The sequence below is a fragment of the Pinus tabuliformis genome, chromosome 3_2 (assembly GCF_031772625.1).
Source record: "Pinus tabuliformis cultivar Carrire ecotype Pingquan chromosome 3_2, CPIR1, whole genome shotgun sequence".
In the NCBI taxonomy this organism is placed as follows: domain Eukaryota; kingdom Viridiplantae; phylum Streptophyta; class Pinopsida; order Pinales; family Pinaceae; genus Pinus; species Pinus tabuliformis.
The window spans coordinates 1,131,644,892-1,131,669,366 of record NC_142302.1 but is presented as its reverse complement, the minus strand read 5'-3'; the positions used below and the strand labels follow the sequence as shown (position 1 = coordinate 1,131,669,366).

General features: G+C 38.5%; 1 pseudogene across 1 annotated transcript in view; it reads right to left on the bottom strand.

The window, feature by feature from the left end:
• Window positions 1-1,496: 1,496 nt before the first annotated feature.
• The window catches only part of LOC149184674 (chaperone protein ClpB1-like), a 35,120-nt pseudogene continuing 12,141 nt past the window's right edge, over window positions 1,497-24,475 (bottom strand). The window contains exons 6-11 of the transcript XR_016257304.1: window positions 3,941-4,122; window positions 3,443-3,724; window positions 2,970-3,223; window positions 2,563-2,842; window positions 2,264-2,461; window positions 1,497-2,039 (exon numbers count right to left, since the gene is read on the bottom strand). The product of XR_016257304.1 is annotated as a chaperone protein ClpB1-like (transcript). The remainder of the gene's footprint in view (window positions 2,040-2,263; window positions 2,462-2,562; window positions 2,843-2,969; window positions 3,224-3,442; window positions 3,725-3,940; window positions 4,123-24,475) is intronic.

Below are 24,475 nucleotides of genomic sequence, written 5' to 3'. Positions count from 1 at the left end.
CGACTATTGCCCACATTTTCATATATTAGCCTAACGATGGATGGTCTTTGTTCTTCGATCTTAAATGCATATGGAGAAGCTACTAATGCAAAACTAAATATATGAAAACTCTTCTAATCCTTTACAAATGGACTCCCGTCTATATTATGAAGTTAGAGAAATCTTATCTCATGTCAGATTAGGTTAAGTTGCTAGGTCATTATTGTGGCCACCAAACATACTTCAATAAATTCAGAATTCCATTGGCTCCTTCATGAAAGCGAATATGAGCTATGAGGGGAAGGGGTTTGTGAAATGTAGTAGAATAGTTGTAGGGTTGGACCTTCATGAGGGCCTAGCAAAGGAGATCTAATACATTTAGGTCTTATCACCCACATGCAAATGTTGGATAATGAGTATCCCATTCAAATGCAAAAAATGCCACGTATATGAGCATTTGGTGGCAGTGAGTACCTAAATCTTAATAAGGATCGTGTGGGTAAAGAAGTTTATGCATACAATATTTAGTGAGGCTATAGATAACACTACTATTAATTTAACAAAGGTTTCGAAAATGGAATTTAAGCATCATACCAAAATAGAGGAAGATACACAAAATTTGGCCTCCATGATGAGAGATGGAATTGTCATTAAGCTTGGTCTACATGGTGATCGTGGGAAGGACAAGGATGCACCTTCACCATCCGAAGGAAAAGTGCAAATGCAAATGTATAGCTGCAATTCCCCTTTGTTTTGGACAAAGTAAGGCTTCCTTTCTCCTATTGTGTCACCTTTATAAATCCTTAAAACACAAAATCAAAATTTTTAATTCAAAATCATTTATTTTATTTAATACATATTTTTAAAATTATTTTAATGTCAAATGTGTATAATAACGAAACAGTAGTTGTATAGTTTCAAGGAACATGGTTTCATGTGGTACAAAAAGTGTTTTAAAAATATTTCTTATAGATTTGTGACTTACTCAACACCTAGAAGTGCTAGGCTTTTATTGAACTTTATAGATTTATAAAATGTATATGGATCGTATCGTGGATCCCTTTTAAGTGACAATATAACTCCTACTTGTTGAAGTAGTTGCATAAACATGAGGGAAGGAATAAACCATTGATGATTTGCCCTTATGTTTTCAAAAATAGAGTTGTGTTTGTAAATTAATATAAGAAACTAGATTAATTTAACATTTACACTTCCAATTTCCCATCTTTTAAGTGACAATATAACTCCTACTTGTTGAAGTAGTTCCATAAACATGAGGGAAGGAATAAACCATTGATGATTTGTCCTTATGTTTTTAAAAATAGAGTTGTGTTTGTAAATTAATATAAGAAACTAGATTAATTTAACAATAGCATACATTAATATTTACACTTCCAATTTCCCATCATTAGAATATCTAATTTTTTCGCTTCATTTAAATGAAAGATATAAATCCCAATTATAAAAGGTTAGTGGAAACAACATCAAGATTTCTCTTTTATTCAAATTGGACTACATTGAGATTGCATAACATATCACATAATTGTTCATCTATGCTCTTTTTTCATAGGTTATCCACTTACAGCATTTCCTTTGCAACATTTGATGCAATTACTAGTTTAATTAAATTACACATCAAATTAGTGCATAAAATACACATAGTAGAACAAGAAATCCACTTTGATCCAAAAATCTACCTATATACATACCTCTACCAACCCTATTCACTTCTTAATTTTGAAAACTGTGGATCTTCAACTAATCTTCTATTTTCTTATTATTATTTATTCCTTCAATTTTTCTTCTTTACTGCCTGAGACGGATCAGGAACAGGATACACAGAAACAGGAATATCTGTGAGGGTATTTGCTTTTGCACCAATGTTTTGTTTAATGACGGCCACTCCTGTCCTCTACTTGATAAGACAATGTTTCTTCTTCAGGCATTGCATCAATATATACTTTACTGGTCTCATCAATCTCCTCTCTCAGGAGCATCAAAGACAGCTGAGAGACAACATTTCCTTCTATCCATCGCCGTAAGGGACGAGCACCATAGACCTGCGAGTACAACATTATCCATTTTAAGGTTATACACAGAATCCCTGACTTTAGCTCTTTCATTATACTTACTAATTTTGATCTGAATTGCACACGAAAGAGGAAGAAGCATATCCAGGACAAAGAGAGATGCAGGGACATGATTACTGGGGTTGGGAACACATCCCCTAGCAAGACAGACTCTGAATAAGAAAGAAAAAAAACAAAGTGATTGTTTTACTTACAGGATCATAGCCTTTCCGAAGAATAAAATCCAAAGCTGCACCTGTTACTTCTAATGCGATACCTCTCTCAGCAAGACGAATCTCTACATCTTTCAACTGTAGTCTAACAACTTTTTTGAGCTGATCATGAAGGAGAGTATTAAATACAACTATCTCATCGAATCTGTTAAACAGCTCAGGTCTGAAATGTGTTCTAACCTGCCACAAAATTCATAGAAAGGTGTGTCAGAGCACCGCAGTCACCTTCATGATAATCATATGAAAAAGATGCACAAACGTAGTCCAGACAATGCACATACTTCTTGCATAGCGTTCTCTCTTGCTGTTTCTATTGCTGTGTGGCCAGACAATGCAGCGAGTAAGGGTTCTGTTCCGAGATTGGATGTCATGATAATGATTGTGTTTGAGAAGCTAACTGTGAGACCTTGTCCATCTGTGAGTCTACCATCATCAAGCACTTGAAGCAAAATGTTGAGGACTGACTTGTGTGCCTTTTCAACTTCATCAAAAAGGACAACACTATAGGGCCGTATCCTTATTGCTTCTGTTAGTTGCCCCCCTTCTTCATTACCACAATAACTGCCATTTTAAAGTCAGACACATCTAACCATTTTAGGTCTGTGCAACAGCAAATTTATTAAGAAAAAAAATTAAAGTGTCGTGCTGTCAAAAAAATTCCATGGACAACGTTTAACTTTTCACATACCCAGGGGGAGAACCTATAAGCCTTGAAACTGAATGTTTCTCCATATATTCAGACATATCAATCCGGGTCAGCTGTTTTTCGTCATCAAACAATTCAGCTGCAAGAGCCTTTGCAAGTTCTGTTTTCCCAACTCCAGTGGGCCCCAAGAAGAGGAAAGATCCAATCGGTTGTTGAGGTCTTCCAAATCCTGCCCGTGATCTTAACACAGCTTTGACAACTGCCTGAACTGCCTCATCTTGTCCAACAACTCTTTCCTGCAACCTTCCCGACAGACCTATCAGTCGCTCCTTCTCATTCTGACCGAATCTAGTAGCAGGAATACCAGTGCAGCGACTCACAAACTGCACGCATCACATAGTTATGTATCCAAAACGTCACCCACTATAGCTATCATTAATGGTTAAAATTTATTCTCTCAATCATATGCAATGGAAGGCATGTTTAGATACTTAAAATTCAGACGTTTAATGTACCTCTGCAATCTGCTCAGGTCCCACAGATTTTGTTAACATGAAATTTTCTCCCACCGCAGCTTCACGTTCAGCAATTGCATCGTTTATTTGTTTCAGGTCCCCTTCTCGAATATCAGCAACTCGTACTAAATCCATCCTACGTTCTAGTTCTTGCAGAGATAACAACAATTCCCTACACTTCTGCTTCAGTGGCAGGATTTCATCCACTTTCTCTTTTTCTTTCTGGTATTTCATCTTCAACGGTTGCAAAGTACCTCTCACGTCATCAAGCTCCTTGTGAATCTGTCAGAATCAAAAGAAAAAGACTATGAGACTAAGGGTTCTCACCGACCAACAATTTTCACTCTATCAAACAACATTGAACACCCCTACATACCCAGAAGTCTCAATACATATCTTTACATCAGAGCATCGCCATCCGAATAAAAAAGTCTATAGACTGATCAACAAGACAGCCAACTTGCCAAGAAAGTTGCAAAGTTATCTCCGAGAACTGACCTTAACCAAACGAGCTTTACTTGCTTTATCTTTTTCTTTTTCGAGGGCATGCAGCTCAACTTCTAGTTGAATCGTTTTCCTTTCAAGGGTGTCGATTTCTTCAGGTAGACTGTTTAGTTGCACAGTTACATTTGCACATGCTTTGTCTACCAGATCAAATGCTTTGTACGGAAGACACCGCCCTGTTCAGACAAACAGATTGCAAATCATTTTCATAAAGCCCAAAGGATTTCTTGATCCCTCAAGAATTAACTGAATATGTCAAAACTTTTTCACAAGTTAAACACTGAGTTATACACATATCACGTATTGCAACACTCCAGTTTTTAATTCCAGATGGGCAATATATATGTGTATATGATAAAAAGGCAAGAGCTCAACGATGTAATATTTAAATATTGTACACCGAATATTAATATTAAAAAATTACATCATTACATAAGGAGAAGGACAAACAAAAACATGGGAGGCTATGATTCCACAAGAGAGGAGAAGGACAAAAACATGGGAGGCTATGATTTCACAATAGAAGGATGTAATATTTAAATATTGTACACTGAATATTAATATTAAAAATTACATTATTACACAAGGAGAAGGACAAAAACATAAGAGGCTATACTTTGACAAGAGAAGAAAGAAAAAGGGTATAGGAAGCTCAAAAGGGGTGAAAGGGAAATAATATTATTTTATCATAACTCTAAGTCATTTATCTCATATTATCCTAAGTCATATTAAATTAACTTTGAAGTTAGTGGAGGAAGTGAAATATGTGGGCTTATTAAAAAGCCCAATGTTGTGGACATGCAAGAGAGATTTTTCAGTGATTTATTCCCTGAAGAATGTTTGAAAGGCTATGTCGCCTTAGTATGAGCTCCCTTTAGAGAAATTTATTGGCTAGTCTATGTTGAGGCCTAGAGGGAAAGTGGAATAGCCCAATGAGTTGCATGACGGAGAAGAGGATCTTATTTCTTGGGTTGTGGGGGTTGAAGGAGAAATAATGTTGGTGGATTGAGATTGCAATGAGATTTTTTATATTGTGGATTGTTGAGAAATTGGGCTATGTGAAATGACTAGAACCATCCATAGGTGACTTCATCCTTGTAGATTCATATCCTCTATAGGGTTGCTTGTTGCATGTAGATGAAGTGCAACAAAACCTAAGGTTGGATAGAATGTCCTTTGTTTGCTGCCAATTAGTGTTTAAATAAAAAAAAGGTAAGTGTTTGAATTATTTGTAGTTATGTTGAGTTTAATGATGTTTATGTTATTCATTGGTTGTTTTGTTTACATAAATAAGTTTACCTCTGTAACATTGAAAGATTAATTATATTTGGATAAACTTACTTGTCATGTGCATGCATTCATAATTAATAATGAGACAATGGGGAGACTAGCATTAGAGCAAGAAATGGATGGATATTTGAGGCTCAGAGAAGTATCCCTTATCCTCAATAATTACAAAGGGTATTGAGTATATTACAAATTGGTATTGGAGCTATAATAATGATGGATTCAACCCAATCACATGGTTAGGCATGTGAGAAAAGTGGTATTCAAACTTAATTATAAAATTTAATGGAGGAATATTGAATACCCCACTACCCCAATAGTATATAGGGGTGGTTGGGTACATTACAATGTGATATCAAAGCTACTAGTTGCATTGATTGGATTATATAGGCTAGAAACTAGAGCTATTGGTTGCAATATTGGCACTATACGGATAGAAATCAATTTGGACCAAAAGAAATTGTAGTCTGGATATTATATGTTTTCTAAAATGTTTATGTGAAAAAGTGATGTGAAGGTGCAATTGAGAAAGTCATGGGTTTGAAATTTCTCAAACAATGTGAAGCAAATCTCATATGCCAACATGAAAGTGTTAATGAGGAAGATTGATAAACAACTTGTCGGAAATAATGATGGGGGGGTGAATTAGTATTTCATTACTCTTTTTACTTAGTTAATATTGTAACAAAATTCACATCACACAATCAATAATCCACAATGTGTGACCAAAAGTCAAAGTGCAAGTCAAGACTTGAAGAAGGAACACTTGAAATAATCTTCAATTTATTATAATGATTTGTGAAGACACCAATCCTCTGTAAGCACCAACTTACATAAATTGTAGTCTCCAACCTGTTAAGAAGATGAGGAAACAAATCCTCAGTAAGCTCCAACTTATAGTTGTTTTACTATTCAAGAAACAACATTTAGGCTTAGAAATTGATCAAATAAAAGGTGTGTCCTCCTAGTAGCTCGTACCCAACTCAAACTACAACTCTACCTCCATAATGACTACAACTTGGACTCAACAAGAACTTTAGTTTAGCCTTTGCAATTCAACCTCCAATTGAACCTAAACAATGCACCAAAAATTTAACCCTCAAGATAGCCCTGAACTTGTCCTATAAGAATATCAGGTCTCAACCCTCAAGACAATCTTGAAAGCTGGCCTTCCACACCAATATTCGACCCTCTAACTAGACCAGAAACTTAGAGAAAACTCGACCCTTTTTCTCAGTAGAACTCAGCCTACTGGGCCTCTTGAATTCGATCTCCAATAGGGGCTACACTTGGTTGTAACAAAAGAACAAACCCTTCCTCAAATGCTTATGCCAAAAACCCTTTTACATCCTAGGTACAATAAATATATCTCACACAAATTCCTTCAACTCGACTAGATTTCCAAATCGACTTGGTTCATGAGGTGTAAACCTCAAAACTACTCATTCGCTATGCAAGAACAAGACCCAAATTGCACTTGACTAATGGCTTAATTTTCTCCTCCTCAACACCTATATATAATGTGTTCGACTTCTAAAGTAGGACCAACTTGCCCACTAACTAGGCCAACTAGTGTAACTAGCAGAATGTATAATAATATTCAAAAATTTATTTCTCCTCAACTGTGGGGAGTTAGAAGACAATCCATATATTATTTAGAAATATCTCAGAATAAGCTTTCCAACCATATATCCTATGATCCCATTTGAGCTAGGTAATTGGAGTAAAAATTCCTTCAAAGATAGGGTATCCAAATGGTAATTTCCTCTTTCATTTGGATAGCCTTTGACATCAATAACAACCATTTTCAAAAGCTCCCCCTTTTCTATTGATGGAAATAATTTTGATATCTACTTCTTTTGATAATTCGCCCCCTTCCCCTTCCACCCCTTCCCCTTATCTGCATTATCTTCATACTTCTTGTCAGATGTCCCCCATGTCTGCATTCTCTCCCCCATTGACATCAATAACAAAGGGTTTTCCCCCTGAGTTTGTGCTTCCTTTATTGAGATAAAGGAGATATCACTTCGAAATTATGCATGAGATATTCAAAGGTTTCTCTAGGCATAGGTTTGGTGAAGATGTCAATAATATGTTCTTTGGTGCCAATATATTCCATCTTGAAATTTTGCTCAATGACTTGTTTTCTAAGGAAATGTTACTAGATAGGAATATGTTTTTTTAAGTGCATGATAGGATTTTTTTACATATTGACTGCACTAGCGTTGTCGCATAAAATGACAATTAGTTGACCATATTCCACTTTGATGTCCTGGAAGGTTTGTTTCAACAAGAGAACTTGGTTATAACCATTTATTGTTGTTATGTATTTAACTTTAGTTGGAAAAACTGATGATTACTTTTTTCTTAACCAAGATGTCAGGCCTCTAAATTATCCTGATATTACTATTTTTAATGAATTAAGAAGAATTATGTTACCATTTTAACCACTTTCCTCCGTAAACATACCGAAACTCCCTCATACATGTTTACATAGTTTATTATTATTATTTCCTTTATTTTTAATGAATTAAGAAGAATTATGCTTGATTTTACTAATAACAGTTTACCAATTCAGTCTTTGTAGCTCAGTCTAAGTTACAGTAGCCATCTTTATGATCAAGCTATTAGCACCATTCTAGATGGAAATTGGGCATGTCAATTTTGTTTCTAAAACCCCCAATATGTTGAATTTTTCCACGAAACTTAAGAATCGGGTTTATTTCTAAGATTATGATCACAAACACACTCAAATGCCACAACACAAGCACTTTGCACAGTGGAAAACATATAACAGTGAATCAATCTTGTGCACAAGACAAATTTTAACCCACAACTTGTTATATTACAAACTTTAATACAAGAAACTTAGGGCTTTTGTACCATGGATCATGGCCCTTACATACAACCATGATAAAATAAACAACTAGGGCTTGGTGTCAACAACTATGAAAACCAATATTTCCATGAACAAAGTACACCTGACCTACTTATTGAAGGTGCACAGTACTTAGCCCTTTCAGTGCACGTACCTTGAACATCTCTGGAAGGTCCTTTGTCATCTCTTTTGTTGATCAATACAACTTCTGAAACTTCAAAAAGCTTGCATCTCCATCCATCCAATCTGACACTATCAACCCTCCTACTGCTCCAAAATTGACTAAACATAGACTCATCAAACATCCCACTAGTTGCTCTCCCGCTCCTCCAAGATTTTCAACTCTTAGGATCTTCACCAACACTGCCTTTTAGCACTCATATGGCTCCTTCAACATCCATAAAGAGTAGAAGGTTTTAGCTATGGTGACAGTGGGCCATCACCCCATTGTTGTCTCTTGGTCTAGTAACAACCTTGTAGGGTGCCGCTCTCCAAGGTCTGCTAGATTTTGTGGCAACGAAGTCCACAAAGAGATATTGATAGAGATCTAAGGCCCAACCCTTAGAGGATGAATTTATATGCTTCTACATCAAGTTTGGCACCCAAAGGCACCAACAAATGCCCTAGATGACATAATGCATGGATGATGTCATCTTTTCTTACCTTATGCCTCACATGTGTGGGAAATTTTTTATATTGTAGTTCTTGGCTAGTGGGTTGGCTAGTAACCCACCTCATCATTGTGGTTTTACTTGTTGAATAGGGGATTTTAGGCTTAATTGTATCTATTCCTCCTCATATAAATATAGGAGAGGACACTTGTATTGTCATTTTCACTTGGACTAGGATTATTTCAGCCTCTTGAGAACTTTGGCCTCTTTATGTTCTAGAGGAAATTGGATCTATGAATGAATTTTGAGATTTCTAGTACATCCTGGAGGTTTTCCTAAAACGACCTGTTTTGAGGTTGAATTGATGGGAAACCTATAGGAAGTCACAAAAAGGCTCCTAAGACCCCTCCACACCATCCAACCACTTCATAAACCTTCTAGCCATCCTCAAACACCTTCAATCCATAAGAACAATTAGTTTGCATACTCGATTTTGCCTAAAAAAGACCAAAAAAGTGAGAATAGATTTAGTTTAGTTTTTTTTCTAGCACATTAGTATTGTTTGATGCTTTTTACTTCTACAGCTTAGATAGTAGCATTTGTTTATTGTTGATTTAACATCTTTTCTTAGCATAGCTTCTTAAATGGTTAATTAGGGTATGGTGTGGTTTAGCATTACATGTTGGCTTTCTCCATTATTGCAGTAGAGTAACTCTCTTAGAGTAGATTTGCCTTTCTTCCATCAAAGAATCAAGCTTCTTCTAACTCTATAGAAGTCTGGCTTGGAACCCTAGTGGTCTCTCGCCAACTAAACAATGACAACAGGCAAAACCATCACTATTACTTATGCATACAACACTGCCACCTCCATGTTTGTACGAACCCTGGGTTGATAAGTAAAGCTAGTAGCCTAGGAGTTGCAACATCCTTGCTGCAATATTGGCGCTCATCACACCCACTCAAGTAGAGACATCTAGAGATGGAAGGAAGCACACCAGGGAAGCTCACAAATTAGTGCATGACGCTAGAGAGAATGTGGGAGCATCCACATCAAAGTGCAAGAAAATGAGGTCACCATATCGGTACATTTGCTACATGGCTCTGATAAGTGAGCTTTTAGATACTAAGCCATCCTCATTTGAGGAAGCAGTGCAAAAATCAGTATGGGTTGATGCTATGGTAGAGGAATATGATTCCATTATTAGAAACATTGTTTTGGAAGTGGTCCCAAGGCTAGAGGACAGGTCAGTGGTAGGCTCCAGGTGGATCTACAAGGTGAAGCAATGATCCAAATTTAAATAGGAACACAACACATTATAGATATAATCACAAACACATATATGCAATAGAAATAAAACTTCACTCCTTTAATATCAAAGAACTAAAATATGCTTACATACACAATAGAAATAAACTAGCTCGGGCGATGGTAGTTTATCTCTGAGAAGAGATGTGGCGGCTACATGCTTCCAAACTATATTACAATGAGACTTTAAGGCCTATTTATTATTGATAAACAATGGAAAACCCTAAACATCCAAAAACCTAACCATAGGAGATGAAGCACCAAAACTATGGGCCTTGTTTGGGTAAATTGGTACATCAACTTCCTGGGGTCGTAACTTTGGCATACGATCTTTTTTTGATGCACACAATACCTCATTAGAAATATCTATTTGAGGACTACAACTTCCGAGTAGTCAACATTAGACAATTCTTTGTGCAAGCCTTGATGTTTCCAAAAAAAGTCGTTTAGGGCCTCAAAACAGCTCCGGAAGTTCATAACCCAAAAAACTGCCAAAAATAGTAAATTGTGCTACAATTAAGGAAACTGAAAAACTAAAAGAGACAATGGTGGGGGTCCAAGAGGAATAGGCAGGTGGTCACCAATATCCACCTAGATCATTCCTCCCCCCTTAGGAAGTAATGGTCCCCATTGCGTTGAGTTCCTCCATGAGATGAGGAAACTTCTACTGAACTTGGTCCCTAGTGAGTCACTTGCCTTGGTGAGGAAGTTGACCTGCTTTGAGAAATCTATATAGTTGGATCCTTTGCTGTCGGGTGTTTTTGATCTGTGTGTCCATAATCTGATTAGTTGTGGCTTGTTACATGCAGTTTGGATTTAACTCTGTCGGTGTGAGTTGGTCTGCAATGTCAGATGTGTCCAACAATGGGGGAAAGTAGGGCTAAAGATGGTCCACATTGAACACTAGGTGCAGACCAATGAATGATGGAATATTGAGCTCAAAGGCATTGTCCCCTACTATCTTGGTGATAGTGTATGGCCCATATCGGAGTGGGTGAAGCTTGCGGTGGGGCCCAACGAGGCACTCCTTCTGCAAATGTAGCCAAACATTGTCATCCACATGGAGCTTGTGTGGAACCCGATGTTGATCATGCTGCTGCTTGTACTTAGCATTGGATCTGTCCAATATGTCACAGACTTGTTGGCGGATGTGATGAATGTGCTCAATGAAGTTGTTTCCTTGTCAGCTTCAGAGGACATGAGCCAAATCTACATGAGTAGCTGCAAATGGTATGGCCACACCAATGAGACATAGTGGTTGGAATCCCAAGCCCCCCTGAAAAGGCTTGTGGCCAGTCGAGTTGTGGAGAGACTAGTTATAGTTGTGTTGGACATAACGGAGACTCTCATCCCATGTGCATGGACGGTTTAAGTCGTACATGTGCAGGATGTGTACAACCATCATGTTGACGACCTCTGCCTGGATGTCAATTTGGGGATGGAAAGTTATGGACTTAGTGAGCTTGGTGTCCAACATTGACTAGAGACTAGACCAAAATGTACCGAGGAACCTGCTGTCCCGATCTGAGATGATAGACTATGGGATCCAAAAGTGTACCCATGCTCGTTCAAAGAACAGTTTAGCAATGGCTTTTGCTATGATATTCGTCCTGCGTGCCTCCAAAATGGCCATCTTCGAGAATCTGTCAAAAACCACAAAAACACAGTCATTGCCATGCTTAGTAGAAGGAAGGTCTGACATGTAATCCATGGAGATGGATTCCTAATTGTTATCACTAAAAAATTGATCATGCAGCCTAATTTACTAGATGGATCGAAGTACACCATGTAAAGCCAATTTTACCATAGTAAAATTGCTTTCACTGTGAGAAATTACTTAATAAACCACCTTTGTTAAATAATTTATAGTTAAACCCATGAAGAATAATTAAATAAATCACTATTGATTTGATTTTATTTTAGGAATAATTAATTAAACCATTGTTCAATTATTCCTTGTCATATTTGACCCAATCATGAAAAATAAACAGATAAATCATTAATTATCTTATTTTTCTCTAAGAATAATTAATTAATCACTAATTAATTATTATTCTTTGTCAAATTTGAGTAAATCCCTTAGAAATAATTAAATAACTCATTATTTTTTATTATTCCTTAACCAATTTCTTGAGATGATAAATAAATCATTTATTTATTTATTATTTCTAAATAAAAGTTTAAATATTTTTTCCCTCCTAACCAAATATAATAAAATATTCCAAGTGGTTATTCCAAGAATGGGGTTAATAATATTTTATTATTGCTCATTATTCGAGGATAACTCAATATTTTGTTATAAATAGAAGGGTTTTCTATTCATGATTCACTTTTGATTATTTTCATTTGCACTCACTGTTGTAACTCTGACTATTTTCATTGTTGCACACCATATTTTTGTCGGGTTTACACATTATAGAGGAGAGAGACTCTACACAAGCTGAAGATGTTTGAGGATAGCTAAGAACCCATCCCATAGAGGGGGACTGGTAAGAGTTATTTGTTCCCATTCACAGGTGTTATAATAAAACTATTCTTTGTATATCTAGCTTCTATTGGATGATTGGAGTTATTACTATTTATTTCTGCTGTTTAACTATGACTGTGGCATAGATCAGAATTTTGGCAGGTTTTGTTTCTATAATTTGCTGCATATATACAATTTTTAACAACCATTTATATTGTTGAGATTGTTTTTCATCCACAATCTTAAGTGGTTTCTTTTCATACATCTTTGAGAAGAAAACACTACAACAAAATTGGTGACTCCACTGGGGATATACTTTAGACCCAGAAACCTGGGTGACCTTCAGTTTTCAGCTTAGAGTTTTTTTTTTGGGCAGTCTTTTAATGTTTCCTAACTTTTTAGCCCTAGATCTATTAAATTTATGACTTCCACAAGCTTTCTAGTCTTTTCTGCAGGTCACAAAAACCAACCGTGATAGAGGTGGCTATTTTTTTATGAGATTTGCTGACTGGGGATCACAGAGTAGAAATCAAACTTTTTAGCCCAAAAAGTGCGAACTGTTTTTCATCAATTTAGCCACCAGCCAACACATTGTTTGCAAGCCCAGTTTGGGTGGGATTCAATTATTTTTTTGCTGTTCATTTTCTGTTGTTAATTTCAGTTTATTTTCAGCAAGCTTTTTTCTTTTTTACAAACACGATGTGGGTTTAACCAATAAATACACTTGCACACACTTGCACACCTTAAGCGAAGGGTGCTTGTTTTACACCACCAAGCCAAGACTTAACATAATAAATTTATCTCCCCTCATTGAGACAAAGGCATATTGTTGATCTCCCTTCACCATTTCCGTGTCATGTGTGTCTTACCACCATTGCACCACCAAGGCATTTGTCGCGAAGAATTTTAGGTCTTCACCCTTAGTTTCTGCTTGGGCATATTACCCCTCCCCATTGGGTTCGAGTTCATAGCCCTCTGAGTCCCCATACCAACTCTTCTCCTGGTTCATCCGATTCCTCATCTGATTCCAAGCCTCCTTCACCACATATCATCACCATGACTTGACCCACAACTTGTGCAAGAACCCAACCTGTTGTTGGCTCTGGTTCTATCTCGGTGGTCACATCAAGTGGAATAGTCTCAGGAACCATTCCGGAAGCCCCCATGCTCCCCTTTATGGCTAGGTTATGTTTACCAGATTTTAGCCAGTTAATAAATGACCCCATACACTACAATGTTGGTTGGCCTTCTATGCCGACTAAGCTTCCTTCAGACATCCCAAAGTTTGAGGGTAATGCTGGAGAGGATCGTACCAACCATATTCGATCCTTCCACATGCGTTGTTCGTCCAACTCCATTACTGATGATTCCATTTATCTTTGGCTATTCCAACACACGCTTAGTGGAGACACTACCAAATGGTATGTAGACCAGCCCACTGCATCTCATTCTGTTTTCGTGATGCTTGCTAAAGCGTTCCTTTCATATTTCTAGTTACCTCTCCGGTATGACAATGGTACGAAGCTATTGACATCATTCCCTCAGTCCTCTACCACTCGCCTTTCCGGCCATGTTCAAGAGTGCCCCGCCCTTTGAAGAACGCGTCTACCTAGATTGGTTCCTTAGGAGCCTTTTATCACCCATTGGAAAACATGTCGCATCCCATTTTCCTTAGACCAAGGAAGAATCTCTCCAAACCGCTTTGAGATATGACCTAATCTATGTGTAACCTGGTTATGTCTTTATCGTCATTTTAGGCCTCCCTCGTCTTGGAAGTGCCAATACACCAGGGGCATATCACCCCACCGATGGTATCATTGGAACCATTTCACATCCTTCGCCATATACTTGGAAAAGTTATGGTTATTCGTAGGGGGGAACTAGTTCCTCTAACAACATGTTTTTAGGACCCCAACCTGTCTACCAAACTGTTGCTCCTCCTTATGCACAGTTGAGCGCTCCAGCCCCTCAAGCATTAGCGCTGGAGCCTCCCATGTATCCTCAGTGCCAACAACCACTGCCCCCTCAGGGTTAATTGTTTGGACAGCAGAGTGTGACCAATCCCCAAAATTTGAAGAAAAAGAATAAGGGGAAGGGTAACAAGGGTAACCAAGGTAATCAAGGTAATCAACATAGTGAACCCAAGGGGAACATCCTAACACTAACAACCAGAAATAGGGCAGCTAGCCCAATCAGAATGAGGATATTCATATGAAAAAGCCTTGTGCATGTTGTGGTGTACATGGCCATTATACACATGAGTGTCATCTCTTACCCTAGATGTGCCAAATGTGGGAAGCTCAAGCAACTTCTAGAGGTCAGAAATCACCTAAGAATTTTGTACCATCTAAATTGGTGGTGCTTACAAATCCTTTCCCTCTGTAAGGATTTGTTACTGCTCAACCTCATCCAGGCCAAGCAGCCCATTCCCCCCAACCTTCTAATCCTGGTGACTACCAGATCCTTATGATGAATTCTGATGAGGTTAACCCCTCCGATATCAACTTGCAAACTTAGTTCCCTCAATATGGCAAGCCATCGACTTCGTTTGTCACTTAGTCCAAAAATGGAGCATCTGCTAATCCTCTTATGACACCAAATGATCTGCCACAGATCCCTCAACCTAAAGTTGAGGTAATTCCCGAGATCCCAAAGGGACCATTACGTCGTAACATGACTTCTAACCGAATTGCCCATACATACAATATAGTAGATGACTTGGCACAATCATCTGCCACCATGTCGACGTTGGAAGTACTCTAGTCATGCCCATCTCAAAATAAATCTCTAATAACTGCTTTGGGCATAGTATATCCTTCTGACAATCATTTGATTGTCTTCCTAGTTGGTACACCAAAACATCTCCCATTTCCTTCATCCATTGCTTTCCAGATACCATTTCGAGTCTGTAATGCCATCATCTCCTGATGCATTATTAACGAAGATGCATCCACCTGTGTGATGTCCACTTGCGTTTGGAAACAACTCAAGTCACTTGAGTTGTCCCCCTCCACCATCACTTTGTGTGCTTGTGAAAAACACTCCTCCTAGCCTCTCGACATGTGCCGCAACTGTCCAGTAACCCTTGCAGGCAAGACTGTCCATGTCGACATTGAGGTTATTGATGCCCCTTTGGATTAAAACATTCTCTTAGGTTGTATTTACATATATGCCATGTTAGTCGTTGTGTCTGCGGTGTTCCACAAGATGTGATTCCCCCATGAAGGGAAGATCATTACCATCGATCAATTGAATTACTACAACCAGGCATCTGTGACCTCCCATGAGTCCATTATCTCGGCAGTGTTCGATAAGCATTATCCAACTCCTCTTACTCTGTAAGGCCTACTAGTTTTTGCAACAACATTTATAGCATTGTTACCAAGGAGGAAGCAAGTATGTCCTCCATTAGTTTGAAGCCTTATATTTACTCTTTGAAGTGGGATAATCTCTAATGACAAGATAGATCCCCATCTGGCGACTCTTAAATCAATTCATTCTACATCACCTAGTATCTCTTCTGAGGATAATCCTAGAACCATAGCTCCATGAACAAGAGGCACTAGTAGGAGGGTTGTGGAGGTAGGTGCTTCTCCTATTAAAACAAACACACCTTTGGTAAGGCAACTTTCCCCCGATCCTTCCCCCACTACAAACATGAATAGACCTTAGAACTTTTCTTCCTTTATACCATTAGACTTTAGTAGGAACATTGATGATACTCATCCCTTGCCTGATAGATATCATGAGTGATTGCCTAGATTTAATGGTAATGACACAACCACTACTAAAAGCCATGTTCACAACTTTTATTAGGCAATTGGTCCTATGTACGTAGATCATGAAGATGAGGCTATGATGTTGTTTTCCCTTTATCTTGATGGAGATGCTAGAGATTGGTAATCTATCATGCGTCAAGGACGTGTCACTGATTGGGACCCTTTTCATGATGCTTTCAAGAAACCATGGGCAACATAGCAAGATGGAGGTATGCTTCTTGACAAATTTATAGCTGCAGTGAAAATTGATAAGGAAACCATTACATATTTTGTTCAAAGATTCCATAACCTCCTCGGGGAAGTCCCTGATAGGTTTAAACCCTTTGATGCTATCATCCTTGATAGGTTCATAAAAGGTTTCCATGGGAATTTGACTTACTTCCTCAAAGATAATAGCCCTCAAAATTTGGTTGAGGCAAAGAAATTTGTTATTTAAGTTGAACAAAATGTAAATGTTGGTCGAATAGACATGTTCCACTACCCTAGGGCCAATGTTGAGCCTAAACCTAAGCTTAGATCCCAAGATGACCTTGTTATCCAAGCCTTTTCACAAAAGATTTCTAAATTCACTACTGAAATCACCTTAAGGGAAAATGGATCTTATTAATAGAATAACCATGGTTAATGAAATCAAGGTTCTAGGGCGAATTTTCCTCAAAGAACCAATTCAACAAAGACAATTCTTTTCCTAGGAAGGCCACCAATGAAGACCATACCATGTAACAAAATCTCGTAAACACCCTTGCCCCAACCAAATTAGTGGAACAAGAAGAGTCACCCTAGTATCCAACCTCTGAGGATCCCAAGGAGGAAGGTCCTTGTGAACAAGAAGAAGAAGAGGATGACCTAGAACACTTGAATGTTGTAAATGCAACCAATGCATTTAACATCTTACTTGGGGACACTTATGTCCACCCAAAGCCTAGAAAAACCCAAATCAATGTTGATCGAGCTGAACCTATGCTATTTGTTGAAATAGTGGAATATTCAAGGGCCTTTAATATTCGAGGAAAAATAAAGATCAAACCCAAGCAAGCTCTAGCATTGAAAACCTATCTCAAAGGAAAGAAACTTCCTAAGGGAAATTGTAAAACGAATCGAAGCCAAAACCCAAGAATAATGAGATTGAGTTAAATGTTAATATCGATAGTATTTTGTATAAAGTGACTGTGCTAATTTCCCAAAAAGAGATGGCTAAAATTCCACCCCAAAGGAGGAAAATCAAGAAAGCCTTAGGTCTTGATGAACTTGATGACCCACATATCATATTACAAAATAAGCACATTGAAAAGAAGAATGGGGGTGATGATCCATTCTTGGTATCCTTAGTAAGTAATAATCTTATATTGCATGATTGCATGCTTGATTTAAGGGCATTAGCAAATGTTATGCCTCTGAAAGTGATGCATCAATTGGAAATGGAAATTACTAGGCCATATAAGAATGCATGTGGACTTGATTCTAATTCTATTCATGTTATGGTGTTATCAAAGATGTAAAGGTCTCTTGGAAGCTACCAAGAATATTTTTATATTAATGGATATTGTTGTCATTGATGTGCCTGATGATTGGGGGATGCTTTTGTCAAGGAAACGGTTTGCTTCAATTGGTGGACAATTACAAATGGATTTATCATATGCCACCATTAATGGAACCCCTTTGATCCTCTATAGGGAACCTTAGTTGCCCGAGCATGTTAAAGATATTGAACCATTCCCTTTCTCATCCCACAACACCAATAAGACCACTTCTAAGTTACAAATCACAATCCTCATAATGAGACTTAAAAGCCTGCAAAGCCTCCCACTTCTCAAGAGGTCTTTCAAACTAAAAGATTAAACACAAGATTGAGTGTCCCTAAAAATCAATGGGTCCAAAAACCAAAGAGAGACTACCAAGTGGGTGATCTTATTTTGGTTGATAAGGACCTTATCCTCGTCAAGATCCATGGGAAAGTGGGTGTAGGTGAGTTTTACATTTCTAAAATAGATCGTGATTTTTTGCCTTCTGTGTGAAACTGAGTGACCTCACCTTGTTTGATGGGAATCAACATTCACTTATCATGCATAGTAGTTTAGGTGCATTGCATATTGTATGAGCATGCTAATAACATTCATGTCATGTTTCATGTAGATTAAATTGCATTTAGAGTATATTTTATTATATGTATGGATTTATATTCTCATATAAAACATGGGAAATACCCTACACCCAATGCACATGCTCCCAAATAGGTTGATTGCAATGTGCATGTTACAAGTCTATGGACCCAGGGATTGTTGGATTTCTCATGAAATCCCCATGTATGTATATGGATCATACACTCTACAGTGATCTCATGTCCCAGTTGGATCCAAATGTTACCCACCAAAAGTGGGTGATCCAATAGGAGATTTTTTTTCTCCAGCACTTCGCATCCAGTTAGTGAGCCAACAACCCCTTACAACCACCACCAGTTGATGACATGCCATTATTCATCATCACCACCTACATCATTTATATGCTTCTCACCCATCTCGCAAGAGCACATGAACGAAGGTGGGCTTCGATTAAAATGTACTTTATTCATTTTGCAATCAGGCACTTATGCATGTTTATACTTTGAGCTTTCAGCGTAGATTATGAGTTGTCCTAGAAGAAGGAGGGGTTTTGACCGTGATCTTGTTCCATTATCTTAAATGGGGGGTTAATCTTTGATGCTAGTCTATTGGGACCTCCCTGTTAGGATATTCCGACACCTAGGATATAGTTAAGATCAACTTGGTCTAGTTTAGAGTTAGGTATAGAGTTAGGTAAAGTGTCTTTCTTTACCGTTGTACATATTGTAACTTACAATCCGACGGTCACGATATGTAGTGATCCGACGGTTCACTCTCACCTCGGTATTATCGACACTTGATCCGTGGCTTGACACCCGATTGGTCCATGAGTTCTATTTAAAGCGCATGGAGGGTCATTGTTCAGGTAATCCGTGCATGAGAGAAGCTTATGTAAATTTTCATTCTTTGATTAATAAATTGTCTGTACCCACGTTGGGACAGGCCGTGGACTGTTTCCCTCCTTGCACTCTGAGGGTTTTAACCACGTCAAAAATACTGGTGTATTGATTTGAGATCTGGTTGTGAGCGGTGTCCTTTTGGTATTCTTTCTGAGGAACTTACCCTGTAAATTCCTACATGGTATCAGAGCTATTTGAGGGCCGCGTCCGTTGGTGATCCAAATCTGAAGCCGGTAGAACTGCATGCGGCTGTCGTTTCCTAGATCTGCTGTTTCTGACTGCTTTCGGGCTGAGAGGACTGCTCTGTTGCGTTCGGAGCATCTGTTTCAGTGAGGAACCCCTTTCGTTTCACGCGAAAAGGTTTCCGGTAGCCCTAGCTGCGTCATTTTTCAGATCGGGAGGTATACAGTGTTTTTTGCAGTTTACTGTCATTTTCTCTCTGCTTATTTCGGTTTCGGTTTATTTAGCCTTTTTTTTTTTCCCGGATCTATACCTTTCATTTCTGCGTATGCTCTTTGCCCTGCGACTCTGTGCGATCTGGGCAAATCAGAAACAGAAAGAAAGGATTTTTCTCATGCGTATGCTCTTTTCCCTGCACCTTAGTGTGATCTTGGAAAATCAGAAACATTGAGAAAAATATTTAGTTTTTCGGTTAAAAGCTAACTTTGAGATTTTTTTTTAAAATTCTAGTTTTTTGGCTAAAGCTAACTTCGAGCCGTAAGGTTCGTTTTTTTTTGCATATTCGTGTTGGTTTTTGTGTTTTGTGTTTTGTAGGGGAAAAGAGCCTTCCCAAGGCAAGCACGCAAATCGAGGCCCCCCCCCCCCCTCTCTCTCTCTCTCTCTCTCTCTCTCTCTCTCAAATATTTTGTATAGATCAATTGGTTCAAAGACTTTTTAAGAGAGTAGAGGTCTTGGGTTCAAGTCTCCATTTTGTGGGGGCGGATTTTTTCATTCCCGCACATTCGCGCACTTTGCCGGCAACGTCAACAATTTTTTTTCAAAAAGCCATAACTTCTTCATCCGGAAGCCTTTTTCAGAGCCGTTTTTTTTAAAACCGCCTATTTTTTCGAGATCTATCCATTGGACCACTTACTTTCAGCATCTTCAGCTTCAGGATTTTTTCAAAAAATGGAAAGTCCATGCCAAGTCATTCTTGACAGCACTAACTACTTCCAATGGGTAGCCTACATGGGAGATTTACTTAGAAGTAAAGGTCTCTTCAGAATAGCCACAGACCAAGAGAAGAAACCCAAAGATGAAGACAAGGCCGAAAAATGGGAAAATAGACAAGATCAAGCACGTGGTTTGATAGGAATGTCTGTTTCTCCTGATCTTAGATTCCACATTGCAGAAATTGAAACTCCTCATGAAGCATTAGAAAAACTTGCTAAAGTTTTTGGGATTAAAAATGAAATTAGAGCCCATCAACTTGAGAATGAGTTGCTTACTTTGGATCCTAATAATTTTTCTTGCATTGAAGATTTCTTGTCCAAATTCAAGACCCTTAGATATCTCTTGGAAGGTGTTAAAGTTAAGAAAGAAGATGGTAACCTTATTTATTCCATCCTTACTAAGTTGGGACCAGCCTACTCTGTATTTGTTTCCACTTTCCATTCTACAAGGGAAGCTTTCATTTGTCAAGGCAAAGACTACAAACCCCCTTCCTTTGACTCCTTTTGTGATTCCTTAATAAGAGAACAAGAAAAACTCTTACACCTTGGTCTTCTTAATCTTGGAAACTCTTCCTCGAAAGCGTTAGCCGCCCAGCAGCAACCAAATTCAAAGAATCCTAAGAAGTCTTATCCTCAAAGGAATGGTCCTAAACCAACTCAGCCTCAAGATGAAAGATCATTTCAGCAAAATGACAAGACCAATAAAAACAAATGGAAGAGGACTGACAGACATTGTAACTTTTGTAATCGAGATGGCCACTTAGAATCTAAATGCTTTAAGAAGATGGAAGCCTTGGAAGCCGCAATGAAGAAACATAACATCCATGTGGAGCCTACTTCAACTTCAACTTCCGGAATGGCACTTTCTGCATGTCGTTGTCAATCATCTCAGTCTGGTTATGCATTAAATGTATCTTCTTCTTCTTCTCATTCTCATGAGTGGCTCATTGATTCTGGAGCCTCTTATCACATGGCCAAAAACCAAGCCATGTTTTCTTCTTTAAAAGATTGTAACACCAAAAATATATATGTTGGTGATGATAGATCTCTTAGTGTTGTAGGGACTGGAACTGTTCATCTAGACAATGGTCAGTTTAATGATGTATTATGTGTTCCAACCTTATCCTGCAACCTTCTATCTGTCTATCAGATAACTCATTCAGGTGAAGGTAAAATTGTTGAATTTTCACCTCATGATGTTGTAATCAAGGATCTAAAAGATCCTAAACAGATTCTAGCTACTGGTCTTGCTGATGATTCCACAAGGTTGTATAAGTTTCACAACTTTGGGTCATCAAATCTTCCCTCAGTATTTGTTGCTCATAATGATGAAGTGAGCAAACTTTGGCATGAGCGATTTGGTCACTTAAACTATCGCTCCCTTCAGCATCTATGTAAAGAAAATATGGTGACAGGTCTTCCTATGGTATCTTGCAGAGATGGTGTTTGTTCCGGATGTGTACTCGGAAAACATCATCGGGACAGTTTTGACAAACGTGCCTCTTGGCACGCCTCAGCCCCTTTACAGCTTGTGCACAGTGATTTATGTGGTCCTCTTCCTGTTGCTTCATTCTCTGGTTGCAAGTACTTCTTAACCTTCATTGATGATTTCTCCAGACGCACTTGGGTATACTTCTTAAAACTCAAGAGCGAAGTATTTAACACTTTTTTGGCCTTCAAAGCCTTTGTTGAAAAACAATCTGGACATCAAATTCTTAAGCTAAGAACTGATAATGGTGGAGAATATGTTAAAAACACATTCATCAACTTTTGCAATGAAAATGGAATTCAAATGCAACATACTGTTCCATACACTCCACAACAAAATGGTGTAGCTGAAAGGAAAAATCGCACCTTAAAGGAAATGGCTAATTGTATGCTGCAATCTAAAGGACTCAGTCTTAGTTTTTGGGCCGAAGCAATTAATTGTGCAAATTATATAATCAATCGCACTCCTACTAAGGTTCTAGAGAATATCACTCCAGAAGAAGCTTGGAGTTCCATTAAACCAGATGTAAGTCACTTTCGTGTGTTTGGAAGTGAAGCATGGGCCCATATTCCAGATGAAAAGCATAAAGCTTTAGAACCTAAGAGTGAGAAATGCACTTTTGTTGGATATTCTGAAGATGTAAAAGGTTACAGACTTATTCCATTTAAGTCCAAAAATGTTATCATTAGAAGAGATGTAAAATTTGATGAAAATAAATCGGCCTGCGAGCCTAGTCCGGCGGATGTGCCACCTCTTCCTATCTCTTCTACTTTTGAAAACATTTCTTCTTCAGATGATGAAAGTGAGGATGACAATTCTCCCCCACCTTCTCAGGATCCTCAACTTCCAAGATGGGTCCGTGCTACTCGAGATGCAGCAGGTGATCTTGCCGGTGATCCTACAGATCAGCGACGTACACGTTCTCATTTTGAAAGAGCCTCTTCTTTACTGGCTCAAGCTCCAGTAAATCATGATCCTGACACTTTTGCAGAAGCTTCAGGCCATCCACATTGGGAAGCAGCTATGAATGAAGAATATCATTCATTGATGACAAATGATACATGGGATCTTGTTCCTCTACCAACGGGACGAAAACTTGTAAGATGTAAATGGGTTTACAGAACCAAGTATGGACCAGATGGCAAAATTGATAAACATAAAGCTCGTCTTGTTGCTAAGGGCTTTTCACAGGTTGAAGGAATTGACTACACTGAAACCTTCGCCCCTGTTGCCAAAATGAACTCTATCCGCCTTGTTCTTTCCCTTGCTGCCTCTTTAAAATGGGAAGTCCATCAAATGGATGTTAAATCTGCCTTCTTGCATGGGGACTTGCAGGAAGAAATCTATATGGAACAACCCATTGGCTTCATACAAACAGACTCAAGCCTTGTGTGTCGACTTAAGAAATCCCTTTATGGTCTCAAGCAGGCTCCTCGGGCCTGGTATGCCAAAATGGATAGCTTTCTTTTAGAATCTGGCTTTTCTAGGTGTCATTCTGACAATACTGTCTACACCAAGAAAGTGGGTGACTCTCTTATCATCCTTGTTCTTTATGTTGATGATCTTATCCTTACTGGTAGTGATCCCAACCTTATAAACCATGTGAAGTCTATCCTTAAAAAGAAATTTGAAATGACAGACTTAGGACACTTACACTATTTTCTCGGTCTTCAAGTCTTGCAATCCAAGGAGGGTATTTCCCTTTCCCAGTCCAAGTATGCTTGTGATATTCTTCGTCATTTTCACATGGAAGACTGTAAGCCAGCCCCTTCTCCCTTTCAGTCTGGAGTCAAACTTTCAGTCTCTTGTTCTTCTCCTGAAGTTGATGCTACCTTATATCGTCAACTTGTAGGAAAACTCTTGTACTTAACCCATACTCGTCCTGATCTTTCCTTTGCTGTTGGCCTTGTTGCTCGTTTTATGCAAAACCCCCGTGAAAGTCACTGGAAAGCAGCCAAAAGAATACTTCGTTATGTTCGAGGTACAGTACAGTTTGGGATTCATTACAGTGCCAAAGCAGCTCCTCTGTTAGTTGGTTTCACTGATTCTGATTGGGCTGGTGACCCTGATGATCGGAAGTCTACTGCCGGTTATGTCTTCACTCTTGGTTCAGGACCTATTACATGGGCTTGTAAGAAACAGGCTGCCATTTCTCTTTCGTCAGCAGAAGCAGAGTATCGTGGTGCCGTGGAAGCTAGTAAGGAAGCCTTGTGGCTTCGTCAGATCCTATCAGAGTTTGGCTTTGAGCAGCAGCATCCAACCTCCCTTTGGTGTGATAATCAAAGTGCCATTCAGCTATGCAAAGATCCAGTCCAACATCAGCGCAGCAAACACATCGAACTTCACATGCACTTCATCAGAAAACTCATTCATGACCATGCTCTTGAAGTACAATATTGTCCAACAGATGATCAGATTGCAGACATCTTCACAAAGGCTCTCACAGAGGCGAAGTTCACTAAACTTCGATATATGCTTAGAGTTCAGGAAGTTGTCACTAAGGGGGGATAGGCTCTAGTGCCTCCTTCCTTCTCCTATTGTG